The sequence below is a fragment of the Tribolium castaneum genome, chromosome 7, assembly GCF_031307605.1.
Source record: "Tribolium castaneum strain GA2 chromosome 7, icTriCast1.1, whole genome shotgun sequence".
Taxonomy (NCBI): domain Eukaryota; kingdom Metazoa; phylum Arthropoda; class Insecta; order Coleoptera; family Tenebrionidae; genus Tribolium; species Tribolium castaneum.
In genome coordinates this window covers 16859112-16874181 of record NC_087400.1, presented here as the reverse complement: position 1 = coordinate 16874181, position 15070 = coordinate 16859112, and the positions used below count along the sequence as shown (strand labels likewise).

The 15070-nt window shown below is 35.2% G+C and overlaps 1 long non-coding RNA gene across 1 annotated transcript; it reads right to left on the bottom strand.

Annotated features, from left to right (window-relative positions):
• Positions 1 to 6579: 6579 nt before the first annotated feature.
• LOC107398882 (uncharacterized) lies at positions 6580 to 7984 on the bottom strand. Its single transcript, XR_001575612.2, has 2 exons — positions 7121 to 7984; positions 6580 to 7070 (listed from the first exon to the last, which is right to left on the bottom strand). It is a non-coding gene; the product is annotated as an uncharacterized LOC107398882 (long non-coding RNA).
• Between the last annotated feature and the right edge of the window lie 7086 nt (positions 7985 to 15070).

Genomic DNA, 15070 nt, shown 5'->3' with positions numbered 1-15070 from the left:
GAGCTCTTTAGCTAAACCTTCTATAAATTTAATTCGTGAATACATTAGTAAAATTAAAACTTTAGATGAAATTAATTCGTTTTCGAAATATATTAATAGGAGTGTTAAAATAGTTAGCAAAGCTAAAGAAATACTATCGACTCAAATTAAAAAAAAATTATAAGACTTACTCAACAATAAAAGCAGTAAAGTTGGTCAGGGATTATCAAATGTACCGAAAAAAACATTCGGCCAAAAGGTTTTATGGGAGGATTTAAATTCTTGTTTTAAAGGAAGAATTGATTCAGGTTTTATTTCAAATATTCATATAAAAGATCCAGCAATATTTTTAACACGAGCATATAAAAGTTTTGTATTAAAAATTAAAAAAGAATTAGCAAAGTCAATGCTTAAAGTAAATGTAGTGTTTTCAGGTAACTTTATACAACCATCTATGTTGGAAATAGATTTAAAAACATTTGCAACTAGAAATAATCATATAGATTCAACAACTATTAGATATTAGAGAATGGTATCAAGAAAATGTAGTTAATGTAATATTAAATAAATTAGAATCATTTGCTGAAAAAGATAGTAGTTGGGTGTCATATGAAATTTTGGGATTAAAAGTAAATATTAATTAATATGATCCAATAAAATTTGGAAATAATTCAAGTTTTGTGGAAGTACCGAATTTTATTAAAAAGAAAACATTGTATAATAAATGTACAGAATAATGATCAATTTTGTTTTCTTTGGTCAGTTGTGTCTGTATTATATCCTATAAAAAATAATCCCCACAGAACATCATCATATCCAAATTTTGAAAACGTTTTAAGGTATGATAATATAAGTTTTTCAATAACAATTAGAGATATTGAAAAATTTGAAATAATGAACAATTTATCAATTAACTTATATTGTATTGAAGAAAAAAATAAAATATTTCCGGCACGTCTAAGCATTTATAATAAAAATAATGATAAGAATATTCCTACAATCAATTTACTCATGCTACCAAGAAATAATATGGATGAAGAAAAAACGCACTATAATAAAAAATTATATTACCATTTTGTATGGATTAAACATTTATCTCGCCTTTTATCACATCAGTTGTCTACTCATGAACATAAAACATTTATTTGCGAACGATGTTTAAATTATTTTACAACCGAAGACATTCTAACCAAACATAAAATTCACTGTCAAAAGCTTAATCAGTATTCAGTGTCATTACCTCGCGATACATCTTTGAAATTTAAAAATCATCTTTATAAGGAAAAAGTGCCATTTGTAATTTATGCTGATCTCGAAAGTATTTTGGCAAAGTGTTCTCAAATTGATAATATTCACAGTAAAACTATCCCTTACCAAAAGCATATTTCTTGTAGTATAGCTTATTACTTAAAGTGTTCATATGATGACTCGCTTTCAAAATTTCAATTATATCGTAATCAATACAATACAATCGTATTGTATTCAGTGATTTGTTAAGGAACTAAAAGAGATTGCCGAACAATGTGATAAAATATTTAAAAATAAATTACCCATGGAAAAACTTAGCTACGATCAAGAACGTTCATATAAAGAGTCCAATATTTGTCACATTTGTAATAAAACTATTGAATCAGATAAATTTAAAGTTCGAGATCATTATCATTTAACGGGAAAATTTAGAGGACCGGCTCATCAACGATGTAATTTAAATTATCAAGATTCATATACCATTCCTGTTGTGTTCCATAATTTGAATGGATATGATGCTCATTTTATTATTAAAGAACTGTCAACAGCTTTTGCCGGTAATATTAAATTACTACCAATAAATAAAGAAAAATATATATCATTTTCCAAATCTGTGGGAGGTACTGATGTCACTTTTCGATTTATAGATTCGTTTCGTTTTATGTCTAAGAGTCTTGATCAACTTTCATCAAACTTAGAAGCTGAACAAAAAATAATAACACGAAAATTCTGTAAAACAAATGAAGAATTTAATTTATTAATAAAAAAGGGGTATTTCCATATGACTATGTTGACAGCTGGGATAAACTCAATGAAACGATATTACCATCAAAAAAAGATTTTTATAGTACAATGCATGGATCTAATATATCTGAAGATAGTTATAAACATGCAGAAACTGTGTGGCAGACATTTAAAATTCAAACATTGGGAGAATATAGTGATTTATATCTACGTACTGTTGTTATTTTGTTGGCTGATGTTTTCGAAACTTTCCGAGAAACATGTTTAAATACTTATAAATTAGATCCACTTCATTACTTCACTCTTCCAGGATTAACTTTCGATGCAATGCTGAAATCTACTGGAATATGTTTAGAGCTATTAAGTGATATAGATATGATAATGTTTATTGAACGGGGTATTAGAGGAAGTGTTTCACAGTGTAGTAATAGATACGCAAAAGCCAATAATCATTACATGAAAGATGGATATAATTCAAATGAAGAACCTTCGTATCACATGTATTTTGATGTCAACAATCTCTATGGCGCCGCAATGTCTCAATATTTACCTTATGGTAACTTTAGATTTTTAGAAGACTTTAACATTACAGAAATTTTAAATACATCAGATATTTCCAATGATGGTTATATAATTGAATGTGATTTAGAATATCCACCTCCTTTACATGATTTACACAGTGACTTTAAATACTCCGTTTACAACCGATTGTTTGTTACGTTGATACGCACATTTTTTGAAAGGTCGTTGTGAGCGTTGCAAGGTTTTAGATCATACAGCAAGTTACAACTACGTTCCACCTTGCAGAGTAATATGAAAACGAAATGTAATCAAAGAATCACTTGCATTTGTAGTTGTTATTATTGTACAAGAATTGAAGATATAGATGTCCACAATTAACCTTACCATATTTTTGAATTTGCTCATGATTGTACAGGATTTTACATGGTCCATTGCTTTCTAAATATTTAACTAGTTCTCGTGGTGGTTGAAGATTACCATAACTATCAAAATATGTCGCTTTTTGCCTACGTTTTACGTAAGCTGTCCAATGAGTACCCCTACTACTTTCATCATCTAAATTTAATATACCACATTCATTGATTCGTACATTTTTAGGCAACAAATCTCTCATAAAAACACCTCTAAAATTTCGAATTTTTAACATTTTACAATATTTACACAGATCTACATCAGTAAGAGGACGTTTAGGAAGCTTTATGGGTATTTTTTTGGAAATTTTGAATGATCTAAAAAAAGACCGAGACCTGTTTTATATGGTTTCAAATAAAGACCATTTCCATCTTTGTTCTTTCCTAATGCAACCGCTTCCATCGCCTGATTATGTCGTTTATTTTCTTTAAGTTGTTCATTAGCAACCTTCGGCTGGTTGACTGCTTTGGCAACGGCTGCTGCACCACCACCCAAAGACCCGAGAGCCCCCAAAGCAGCAAATATTGGAATAAGAGGCAGTGCACCACCTGTCTTCGGTACTGAAATCACTCTCTTTGGATGTACCTTTTTTTTCCCCGAAGCTGTTTTACAGCTTTTATTGCTGCACCTATGGCACTCTTCATATCATCAAATTTTCCATTAATCAATGTGTTTTTCGCTTTACTTATTAAATCACTAAATTTAATTAGTCCTTTTCCTGATTTCTTCACTTTACCAATTCGTCTTCTATGTTTTTGCATTTTATTATTAAGACATCCCATTTTAATTTGGCACTCATTGCTGTTGAAACTCCTAGGGCAGCAAATTTCTCACCAATAGAAGCGTCAGGGGCACGTCTTCTCTCTTTCGCGCGTTCGAGTAGAATGCGATCAGCATTATGTCTATTTTCTAAATCTTGATATTCGTTATAAGCGATATCGTGTTCTCTGCACGGTTCGCCTAATTTATTATTACCACGATCTCCTCGCTCTAGTCGTTTTTCAAGTTTGGTTCCTGGACCACAGAATTGATAACCAGGTATGTGTAATTCGAACGGTAGTTTGTTAATAACAGAATTTACAATTCCTGAACCAACAACTGCAGTTTGATTTCGTATCTTTCTTTGGAAAGCTTTATTACGACTGATAAGTTTTGATCTTTTCTTGATTATTTATACTTTTTACTGTCCAAGAATGTGGACTATTCAACAAACCCAAAACAATGTTGTATGATTGCAGAAGATTTAACATATATTTAACATATATTAAAGATTAAACATATAAAAACATATAAAAGAGTTGATGTACATACCGTGTCAGTTTCCAAATTTCCTTCATCTGTGGATATGCCTTTTCTATCTGTTTCTGATTGTGTAGTGAATAAAAGCAAATCATAATACCACAATGTTGGTTCATAAATATCGCCATCTGTTCCTGTCCCTTTCGATTCTTGTACCTTAAATTGAATAAATTGTAAAATATATTTAATTATTTTTACCATTTACTATTTTACCTTTTTGAGTTCGCATGTTATTAATTTTTTTCTTTAGAATTTCAACAGTGGCTCTAGGTTGAATTTCTTTTAATTTTTCTGTTAAAACTTCATAGGCGACATTTCTTTTGTGTTTGTTAGAATAGTCATTAGACTTGACATCTCACAAACATATTTGTTCGTAATACATTTCAATAAACTCAGCCCAAAATTTATGATTTTTGTCCATTCTGTAGAGACAATAACCAACTTGATGCCGCCGGTCGTTCAACAAGTCTAGACAAGCGCACACACTATGCAATCTGTCGCATATCAAACGCGGTTGTACAACAAATTTTTAACCGGGCGAACTTCCATACGATCCAACCGCGTCGTACAACTCGTCGTACGACAACCCCACACACTATGCGATTATCGTTACGACGGTCGAAACTACTTGGATTGTACAACTTGTTGTATGACCGATTGCATAGTGTGTGGGGCGTTTAAGTCAAACAGTTAAAGAAGGAGTATTTATACTTTTTTCTCTGGTTTTCTCTCTTTCATTGATGATAATTTTCAATTCAAGAAATGGTTTAAGAATCATTTCTACATCGCGATTTCGTTTCTGAAACCACATCCTATCTCTTACCCAATAGCCTTTCCGATCTTCATCAGCATCATTCAAAACATAAAGAGTAACACCTTCATTGAATCTTACTCGTTTTAAATTTTTCATTTTGAGTTTCGAGTAACAAAATCGGGTTAGATTGGGTTGTAAGTCTTTTTTCAACTAATTATTTAACCCTTTAACGCCCAGATCCTTTTTTTCTTATTTTTATTGAAAATTAAGACGGTTTTTTAATAATTTGGTTTTAGTATATGTCATAATATTGTTTAAATAACAAAATGTTGCATATTTTTGGAAAAAAGGGTGTTACTCTAACGTAACGCTAGGCGCTTGTATAAACTATTTGGAAATTAGCAAAAAAAAAACAAACAATCTAGTTTGCGTAAATAGTAGAGTTTTGTTTTTTCACGCGGTTCTTCCGAAAGACGTTTGAATAGGGTTTGCACAGTGGCGATATAGATAGCGATTGGTTCGTCTTTATGTTGCAATCTGGTTTTGATCTCCTGCCACAAGAGATCGTCATAGTCTAGAGGAAGAAATTCTTCCTTTAACGCAGTTATCAGAGAGTGCCAATCATTGTACTGGCCTCTAACGGAGCGAAACCATATTAACGCACGTCCTTTAAATAAGTCAATCCCTGATAGGAATAATTCTTGTGGGCTAACTCTACGCGCGATAGAGAATTATTCGACATTCTCGAGAAAGGAAATTAAGTTGTCGGTAGGTTCTCCGGAGAACGAAATTCCCCACTTATATACTGGAACCTGCTTTGGTTCCGTTACGGGGAAGGAAGTAGAATTGTGGAAGTGAAATTGAGTGGTATCTTGACCAAGAGGAGTCATCATAGGGGAGTGGAGAACGCGGTCTCTCAGATCGGCCTCAAGGGTCAAACAAGTAGCATGCAGTTCGTCACGGATGGCTTTAGACTCTTCATTGGATTCGGATGGAATAGGCATTCTTAGAATACGTTCACGGACATGATTCAGTCTGGTCTGTATACGCTGGCACAGTGTATCGGTCAAAAGTCCGGAGTCAAAATCTAGTATTAGGGTCGTGATCGATTGTAATGTCTCGGTAATTTCCTGTCTGTCTGTTACAAAATTTAGGTGTTTCGTAGTAAAATTCACGGGTCGTGTATGTTCCTTAAGTTGCTCATGTTCTAAGAGACGGCATTTTTCTTCCTTAGTACGTCGGGTTTTAATGCGACGTATAAGCAGTTCATAGGTAAGCTCGTGCTCTGATAAATATTTGGGTAAGATAATATTTGACTCGGACGCCATAACAAGAGCGTGTCTAAAATAAAGGGATGTTAGCCTGTTTTCTCTCTTATTATTTTAGTACAATTATAATAAGTAATTAAAATTAGTTTTTGTGGTGTTTTTTTTTTTTGAAAACTAGCCCCACGTTGGGCGCCAAATTAGTGTCACGCTATTTTATTTTTTTTTATTAAATGGGTACACCGTCTCCGGACTCAGAGGTGGTTCAGGAGAGCCGGAGTCGTGGGTCTAGTTAAGGGCGCCAAGTAGCTTTTTTTGTCAGCTAGCTACTGAATGCTGATTATGAAAAAAAGTTCATAAAGTGTAACAAAAAATTTAATTAAGATTAGTTGAAATTAAATTAATGTGTCGGTTTCCAACAAAATTAAATTTATATTGAAATCAAATATTAAATAAAACGAAAACAGAATTGTCTTGAATGGCCATTTCACAGCTGTGATATGTTCACATGAAACTTAGCAATTAATAAAATAAAAAAATTCCAAGATTCAAATTAAAACAAGGAGGGACAGAGTAAACTAGAGAGAAAATAAGCTTGAAATCCCGCACTATGGACCAACGCAACGCGACTTCAAGGAAATCATAACAAAAAATACGAGGTACTTATCGTCGATGGTTTCTTATCAAGGTCGGACGGGTACGAGCGATCCAGGCGTTTCTACTGGTTGCCGAAGTGCTGGTGCAAGGGAAGGCTCAACGGCTCGCTTTGAAGCTTGTATAGATCCGGGTTATCCGATAGCTACAGGTGCAGAAACGCTCCGGAACTAGTTCGACCCCAGTGTAGATCCCTAATTTTAAGATAGTAAAGATACGAACGAATGAAGAAACTTTGCATCACCTCTGTGAGGGCGACGAAGGAAATTGATGTGGTATTTAAATACGGACGGTACGAAAATGTGTAAGTCGATAGTCCCGAGATCGGGAAAGGTAAATTTAGACAAGGTAGATTTTCACACAATTCTCACTAGAGCATCCGTACTCGACCAGTACCGCAGCGGAAAAGGAAGGTTGTTGGAAAGTCAGACGACTTCTCCCTGCCCGTTTTCGTGGCGCGAACCGTGGCCCATATCGGTCTATGTAAAAGAAAATGAAAAATTTTGAATTTATCGCAAAGATCCTCCGAGAGCGCGCACTTGGTTCTTGAAAGCCGCATACGAAATTGGTGTTTAACGACAGGTGGAAAAGGTTAAGTTTGTTTACATTTTGAAAATGTGGCTTTGTGCAAATGGACCTTTATTGTGTCGATGGTTAGTTAATAGAGAGGTAAGTGAAAACAATTTACTAATTAATTGATGAAAGATGGAAGTTACAGAGTGTGTGCTCTTAAGACAATTTGCACGACTTAAATAAAGGGACAAAAAGGGCATTTAAAACGTACCAAGGAGCCCTACAACTCGGTACGACGATACAAGAGGAACATGAGCACTAAAATTAACCCGGAGGAGATGCTCAGGCTTCTCCGGAGGGACGGCTTGAAATGCTCCGGGACTACCCACTCCTTATAGCCCCATCACGGCTAGACGATACAACTAAATAAGGAAAACAGAGAGGAAACAAGTCTTATCCAACTCCCTCTAAAGTTGGAACTAACGATACGAAAGGAAAACAAAAGGAAACAGAAACCAGTGATCAAATACCAGAAGCAGGTAACATGAACAGACAGGGTATGGTAATTCTAAATGTTTTCGTCTGTTTTTTAGTTGAACAAAGATGTTATGTCAACGGTGTTCAAGTGCCCAAGCATCTACGGGACTCCAAAACGCCTCCCGTACCAGCGAAACTATGTTGGATTGATTGTAATTGATTATACGATGTATTAGTGACTATTGCTAAGAGTTTAACAAAATAAGACCGTTACAAGTTCAAAATGTCGGAAAGATGATCCATCTTTTCAATGAGTTCCACTGTTCCCATAGCCAATTTATACAATAGTATAAATATTTTTTTTTATTTTTGTACGAACCAGACGACACTGTAGAACTAAGAACTTGTGCCGCGTACTTCACCTTCATCTTCTGGAAATTTGTTGGGTGAATGTGAGCTTCACTCAACTTTGGTGCCATCCTGAAGTTCTTGTTCTTCTCCAGGTTGAACAACTGCTCGACGAACTTCCATGATGCTTCTTTTCCATCAAAGTGGACGGTGTTCTGCAAGAGATCATTCCTCATGCACTTCAAGTGGTGCCGAAGATGTAGCGGATTGTTTTGTCCTTGCACCTGAAAATCAGTATGTTTAGTCGTGATACCCAAATCACGAGAAAGTTGAATAAAATTGGATCCCATGTCAGACACGACGGCCTTAACACTGAAACCTATATTCAACATTCCCGTAATGCACTCATGAAGGGTCGACTGCAAATCCTGGGTTTTGCAAGTCGAATTGACGAAGAAAAATGCAAGTGGCTGCTTCCAATTTTCTTTAATTCCTCGTGCCATCAAAACCAACGCGTTTTGTGCTGGTTTGAATTCTTTGCCTTTCCCAATGTCGTGGAATCCGATGATCTCGTCTCGCTTCTGATCATAGAACAAGTATGTCTTAAGCGAGACTTCGTCCATTGTGATAATGCACAATTTGGCATTATCATTTTTGGATTTCAGTCTCAGCTGCAAGCTCCTGAAAAGAGAATCCTTAAAACCTGGAGTATATTGCAAATTTTCAGTCATTCTCTTCAGAGTTCTGACTGAAGGAAAGTGATACTTTTTAACCATGATTCGATACGCTCTGGGACTTGCAAAGTACAATCCCAGAGCGTGTTGTTTGAATTCCCTTGTGAATCGCCTTCCTTGTTCTTTCCTGTCCTTCAAATTGCGGAGGACTTGGGTTGCTTTGCTGAATTGTGGTGGCAGGAATCTGTCGCACGCTTGCTTGAATTCTTCTCCTGAGATTTCCTGTTTCTTGTATTTTCGTTTCAACTTCTTCACGTCTTCTCCTTTGGATCTGATTTCTGCCTTCAGCTTCCTTTCCCTTGGTGTTGCCGCTGAAAGTTACTTACCTGTTTGGGTTTGCATTGTCCATTTGGAAAGCTCAAACAGTTCAGTCTGAGTTCCACAGTGCTCCGATTCGGTTTGGGTGCTCATCTCACAACCCATGGTTGGACTGGCTGGAGTCTCTACCTCGATGTACCTCCCAACAAAGATCTGGGGGTCAATTCTCAAATCGTTCGAAAATATTCGCATGCGAAAAATTTCGCATGTTACTTTCGCACACTTTTCTTTTCGCCTATTCTCGAACTACTTCTAATTTAAATTTCGCATTCGAAAATATACGCATACGAATATGATTTGTAAATATGACAACATTGTAACGTAATGTCAAATTGGCATTTTTACAAGTCTTTGCTTTTTTCTTGAGATGACAAACTTTGATGAAGTAGCGTTGCTAGCTGTTATTGAGAATGAGGAAAGACAGGAAATTGCAGCCGCAAATAGTAGACACGTTTACAACAATTACAGTGCCTTTGATGAATGCTGTGACTCGGAATTTTTTAAAAATTTTAGAGTTACTGAAGACGTGGCACGATTTATAATAATAAATTTAGTTTCTCCATATTTACTCCCTCCTACAAGAGCTGGAAGTTTAGATAAAACCACAAAGGTAACGTAATTCTGGTTATTTGGTTATTTTGCAAATATTGGTATTGGGATATTAAGAGTGTGTAAAATGAAATGTTTAAAGTGCTTAAGTGTTACCAACGTCCAGTAGGAAAAAATATTTTTATGGCAGTTTCACAGTCTTCTACATCAAGAGCAATTGATGAAGTGACAAATGCTTTAAACCACCAAGCCGTATTTAATCAGTCTGTACATTTTCCAAGAAATTTGGTTGAATTAAGAAGTCTCAGAACTTAGTAATTTATAAGTTTTATTACAAATGTAACTGTTTTTAAAAATTTAAGGTTTTTTGAAAATCAAGGTTTTGCGGGAGTTATTGCATGTTTGGACTGTACGCACGTGGCTCTGTGGCCTCCTAATATTTTAAACGCTAATATGCCTGAACATATTTTTGTAAATAGAAAAAAATTATCATTCGTTTAATGTTCAACTGGTAACTCCCTTTAAACGATTAATATTACTATTTTTTTAAATACAAATTACTTTTTACATAGATGTGACTCGGAGCTTCGAATCTTAAATGTTAACGCAAAGTTTACGGGAAGCACTCATGACGCACACATTTGGAGGACCAGTAAGGTGTAACCACTTTTGACAAATTTACATCAAAATCTCGTGTATAACCAAAACCCTGACGAACCACTTCGTGTTGATAGAGATCTTTTAAATGGACGAAGATTTCGTCAAAATATTGTACGAAATTATTTTACATAAATACAGATTATAGTCAAGAACTTTATTTATGGGTAGAAACAAGGTAAACTTAAATATAATAAGAAACAGGCCAAAAACAAAAATTATGACAATTTTTCAGCAATTTTTTCTAATGCAATGCCTTTCAAGCAATTCTAATTTTTTTTATAATAATTTTCTTTTATTTTTAATTTTATATGCGCTGCATCCGCTAGCATTTTAGTTGCGGCTACACTCTCTGCCAAACGCCGTTATGCAACAGTTCTTTTTTTTATTTCGCAATTGGATTTAATAGTTTTAGAAGAAATGTCTTCTACCGTTTCCACCGCAGCACTATTCCCTTCACCATCACAGTCAAGTGCCGATGGTGCGACTTCAGTTTGGTCATTCGCAATAATAATTGTGGTTTCCCAATCAAAAGTTACTGGAGATTTCTCTACATTTTCAATGCCGTCTCTTAACACAGAAGATATAGTTTCCAATACTTTTGTTTCGGTAGAGGTAACGGTTACCGAGGATGCTCTTCCACCTCCCGTCACACGTATGTGCCGTTTTAATTCAGAATTTTTAGTTTTCGTTTGGCATTTCATGTCTTGATAAGTCTAGAAATTACTCAAAGAATATTTTTAAGCTTTATTGTATCTGTGTCTTATTCTTACTTTCCTCCACTGTTTCCATTCTTTAGTTGCCCCCGGAATTGCATTTAAAACTTCAGCAATTTCTTGCCACTTTTTACTGGCATCTCTTGCTGTCCATTGTGCCGACGATTGTTAATCGGGATCCAGTAATCGCAACCTTGAAATGGTCGTATTTCTAAGTCTGCTTTGATGCTAACGAGGTTCGGGTACTTCCGGGTGTGATTTAAATCTCTCCAAATCCTTCTTTTGGGTTATTGGAAATCCTTTCATTGTTCCGATGTAACCCCTCAGACAATACTGGTCTGTTGTTGCTCTTGTATACAACAACGTGGTGCTGGCTCGAACGGGCACTTTCTAAGGTTAACCTAACACCTTTTAATTCTAATACTTCCTCTTTAAAATCTAAACGTGGCTGGAATTTTTCGAAGAAATTCAGCCCAACTAATCCGTCCGCGTCAAAGTTTGAATCTGATCCGCAAATAATAAATTCATATGTAATTTTGTTGTTCTTAGTGGTTTCCGACGTGATGTTAGCTTCCCCATATTTTCGCAACATGTTTTCCGAAATGTGGGAGTTTAAAGGACATTTATCCGTAATGTGTGTGTTTGGTATCTTGCAATGGTAACAGCCTGTTACCGTGTTGCTGAGGCATCCTTTACGAAAATGCCCCGGTTGGAAACATTTACCGCAAATGCCTCTCATTTTTGGGTATCTATCGGTAAATTTACCCTGTTGCACGTTTCCTTCTTGTCGCTGATTGCGATTGGCGTTAAAATTTGTTGTTTTTTGCCCGAAATGACTGCTTTGCGTTTGACGGTATTGGTGCGCTTTTAACTGCCTGGATTGCGGTTCGAAAGTTTTCAAAGCTATTTTCTTCTAATTGCCAGCCTGTGATGTTCTCGTAATGTTACGCGATTGGCAAAATGTCGTTAATTTTGTAAAATTCCCTTCTCACAGAATTTCGTTTGCTAGGTCGATTCCTTGTAGGAAGTTCTCCACAACCATTCTGACGCGATGGAAGATTTGAGCCGCCGACAAGTCATCCTCCGGAAAAATTCTGTTGGCGATCAGTTTTAAACGATGGGCATATGCCCCTAACGATTCATCGGCGTCACGCATGCACCTTTGCAATTCTCTTTTCGCCTCCTCTTTGTTGGGTGTTTTTGAAAATATCTCTCTTAGCCAACTACGCATTTACTGACAAGTCCTGGGTCTTTCGTTTGCTTTTAATGCCAAATAATATTCTTTTGCACGTCCGCGGAATTTTGATTCTATGACCTGGACCGTCACTAATTCTGTCCACTGGTTCTGCTCAGCTATCAACTTGATCGCGTCTATGAATAAATCGAAATCTATACCGCCCGATTAATTTTCAACTTGGTCCGCCGCTTGCATTCCGCTTAACGCGAATCGAAATGAATTTAAATTCGGCTGTGTACTAGATTGGGGTTCGTTCCCGTTTGTCTGTTGCGACCGTTGTTCGTTAACTTCAAGGGCGGATTGTAACTGCTGTTGTAGTTCCTTAATTTGGTTTCGTAATGATTCCATTGTTTCCTGGCCACGTAAATTATTTGTTCCTGAGGTCTTGTCCGTTACTGTATCCTGATCTGGACCCATTTCTGCTAATGACTTCCCTCTGATACGTACAAGTAATTTCCGTAAATTTCTCTTTTTCTCGGAGTCAGTGATTAGAATATTCTTAAATAATCTTGGTGTAGGATGTCGAGAGCAAGCGGAACTGGCTAGCTTTCTACCTGTGAAATCCCTATTCCACAGTTAAGAGTCCACCTTTCTCTTATTGAAGTCTACCTGTTGATCTGTTCCCTAATACCTTTACTTAGGTCCTTTTGACTTCCTAATTAACTATATTTTTCTCTCACCGTTCGCTCTATTTCGTAGTACCGCTTACTATCTCTAATTATTGTCTTTCGGGTACTGACACTGATTAACTCTTATTTGCCGATAATTTACTCTTGGTTCTTAATGCTTTTTAACGAATGTTGACAAACAAAATAACCGAAATTATCAAATTGAATGTTCAATCTACTAATTTATGTCTACTACTTACTGTTTTTTTTTTTCTAACCTGTGAACGTAAAATTAATATCTGTACTCTACTTTACTAATTATTACTGAATGGACTATTTGATAACTAAGGTGAAATATTAATGAGGGTGGCACTGGTAATTGGTACTGATTTCTTTAAACACCACCGTCTAACCTACTTGGGCCGTTTTCTGAAACTCTTTACAACCTGATTGTTACTATTGCTGCTAATTCAAATAGGCAAACTAACTACTTTCGAATTATCAAATTCATTTCAAAAATGCGTTTGACCGAGTGCCTGAGATTTGTTGTTTGCCTTTTCGAGTTTTGTGATGCTACCTACTCCATCTCCCCTTTTTAAACAGTCGGTGCTCGAACATAATGCTATTGACCCTATTCCTAAGTTTGCGTAATTAGGCGCCATAAACTATATTAAACGGTCTTCCCAAAGTACCTGCTACTCGTTCATTGACAAAAAATGAGAATTTTGACCTGGCTCAACCCATATGAATGCCGTGGTGGTCCATTACAAAAGATTTCCACCACCGTCTTAAACAATTCCCTTCACCGTTTTACATTTTTACAATTTACTTAACCACAAATCATTTAATTCACCGTTATTAATGTTTGATTCCAATGACACTTGTGCGCGGAAATTCTCTCTAACACCGATTTTACTATACCATTTAAGAAAAATCGAAACCTTTTTGAACTCGCGTTTATTTTCGTCGTTATTTCTACCTATTAATTTTGAATTGCGCGTTTGCTGACTCTATCCACTATTCTCTGACTTTGCTCAACAAGATACCATTCCACTTTTGACTCTATTTGTTTAACCATTTACAATTTGACTTTGAAACAATAACAAAAATAACTGCTTTACTCAAATAAACAATAAAGAAAAAAGAAAAGACGTTTTTATTGAATTCGCCTGCCACTTTGAAAGTGCTATTCGAAGTTTGTAAAGATTTTTAATGCAAATCAATTTAATATTCTGAAGTTTTTCGCTTTCGGAAACTTGTGAAAAAGAAGAAAGAAAAAAAACAACATAACGTTACCACTGAAAGTAATAATTAAAATAGTCATTAGTGATTAGATCTCTCATTGAAAGTATAAATTACACTAGCAATTAAATTTCTGAAATTCATAAATAATATTTAACAACTAATTTTGAGAGAAAATGCGACATTGGCGTTTACGTAGTTTTGAATCTTAACTTTAACAGTAAAATAACAATAAATAAATTGATGAATAAATCTATAAATAAATAAATAACAGTAACTTTCCCCATAATAACGATAAAAGTTTATACAAAATCAACCAACAGTTTTTCGGAGTATGAAAAGATTGAAACTGAAAGAAAAACTTATTTGCAGGCAATATTTGGACTAATAATGAGAATGATTGTGCGCTGACCAATAATTAAATGTTACTACTAACATCCAAAGATAAATTGAAAGTCACTCTAAAAAAGTAGGGCGCCTACGCAAAAGGTTGTTTTATACCATCATAATAAAATGGTTGTGTGAGTGCTTTTAGTGCAAATGTTTTTAAGGTCGGTTTCACCAATCTCAGTTAGATATGACAACTATCCAATGGCGTTAACTGTTAAGTAAATGTAGGACTTGCTGATTCACAAATTTTTCTTTCAGGTGGTTTTAGTTAGAAGTTGTTCATCACATAAACCAAATAATATAGTAGAGATAAACTAAATGGACGAAATTGAGCAGTTAAATTTTATTCGGTTGTCATTTTTTTGACATTTTTATTTTAAAATAAAAATTACTTTGCTTCTTTCA